Genomic DNA, 1,903 nt, shown 5'->3' on the forward strand with positions numbered 1-1,903 from the left:
GTGTATAGCAAAGCCTTTGCCCTGCACCGGCTCTGTCTTTTTAAACTACCCTTCCCGGCTACCATTGCATCTCCCGACACGTGTTCTTTACGTGTCAGATGTCTCATGTAGAGAGATTCACAGGAGTGTTGTAAAATGAGAGACAATCCGGGGGCATTACTGCTGGAAATTAAATATATTATTTCGGGGGGGGGACGCAAGGCTGGTTCCAGGTTTTGGGGGACCCTGGGAAGAGAGTGCTCAGGGCCCCCCTTATGCCCACTGCTAGGCTCCCCTTATTGCCTTCCCCCCCACATCCCCCCAATTGCCACTGCATCTTCCCTTTGCTCACTTGCAAGTTCTTCCACCACCTGCAGTTAAAACGGTCCACACTGGCGGCACGCCTTTTCCCCAGTGTTGGTGGGTGCGGCTAGGAGCGCCACTGCCAGGATTTCCGATGCTTTGTGTGCCACCCACATGCCCTTCTCAGCAACACCAGGCAGCCTATGCAGCTGGGAGCAGAGGTGACAAAACACGCACAAGCAGGCAGCAGAAGGGTGTGAGCGTAGTTGTCATAGGAGAGGTGTGAGCAAGGAGACAGCAGCAGTGGGTCACGCCAGAAGCCACGGGTCCTGGCAGGTGCCCCATCTTGCCATGTGCTGATGCCGGCCCAGCGGGGAGGGGCAGCTATGCTTCCAAAGAGGTCTGGGGTGTAAACGAAGAAATGGACTCACAGGAGCCAGAAGGAAGTATCAGGTGGCTAGCTGTACTGGTTTGCAGGACAACCGCAAGACTTGAGTCCAGTGGCACCTTAAAGACTTAAAGCTGCCTTCACCAGATACCAGAAGCCAGAAGGGTCAGTGGTACAGGGCCATCCGCAGAAAGAATATCCTGTTTTAAGAAAAGATTGTCCCCCCCACCAAGAGTCAAGTGCCCCTTATAACGAGCCAGAGAAAGGGACACAATTCATTGTTAATTTAATGAGCATCACAACAATCTAAAAGTCAGCAATCGCGTCTACAGTACAAAATTCATACTCGCCTAAAAACAGTATACACGGCCATGGCTTTCCCCTACCCCACCACCAGGAATGCTGGGAAATGTAGTTTGGTTACTCCGCTCTCAAAACTGACAAGTCCTCTGTTGGGAGCACAGACTGTTGGAACAGCTGTAAGGTGTAGAAGATTTGGTGTGGCGGATAGCCAGCTTCAGAAGAATTGGAGTGCGGGGATTGCAGAGGGATAATTTTTGTAAAAAACTTCGTTCGAATCTGGTCATAGTCGAGACAGTGGAAAGGTGGATGTCGATCATCCCCCGGGGGCGGGGTCAGTGGAAGAGGGAGGGGGAGCTGTGATGGAATCACACAGTTTAAAAAGGAAAGGACATTAAAATATTTCAGACCCGCCCCCTGCCCCCATGCACCCCATCAGTCCCCCCTCCCTTCCCCCAAACACATCAAGACCTTGACCCTATATCTTTCAATGAGTCACCAGGACATATCCCCAATTGGAGAGAAAGAGGGGCTCCCCCAAGGCACAAGGGAAAATGTGTGCCCCACAACAGGGTTTCTGTGGGGGCCACACTGCACTCAGCCCCCCCCCCTTTTACAGCAACCTTCAAAGAAACGCAATAAGCCTTGGGGGGGCTCCGTCTGTGCCCCCCTTCCAGAGGCAGAGTTTGTCTCTCTTTCTCTCCTGGAAGCACGATCAGTCCATTGGGGGGCACCAAGGGAAACTTTTGGCGCTCCCGCTCCACAGTGGAGGGGCAGGCCCTTTGCAGGCTCCAAGCACCACGCCTCTGCCTCTTGCTCCCCAAATCCCGTTGCAATGTGCCCTCGAGGGGGACTGTCTTGTTAACCTCCTTGGTAACCTTTCTGGCCTCAGGGGCCGTCTCGCGCAAGATGCCAAGCCCCACCAGGGCTCGC

The sequence above is a fragment of the Eublepharis macularius genome, chromosome 1 (assembly GCF_028583425.1).
Source record: "Eublepharis macularius isolate TG4126 chromosome 1, MPM_Emac_v1.0, whole genome shotgun sequence".
Classification (NCBI taxonomy): domain Eukaryota; kingdom Metazoa; phylum Chordata; class Lepidosauria; order Squamata; family Eublepharidae; genus Eublepharis; species Eublepharis macularius.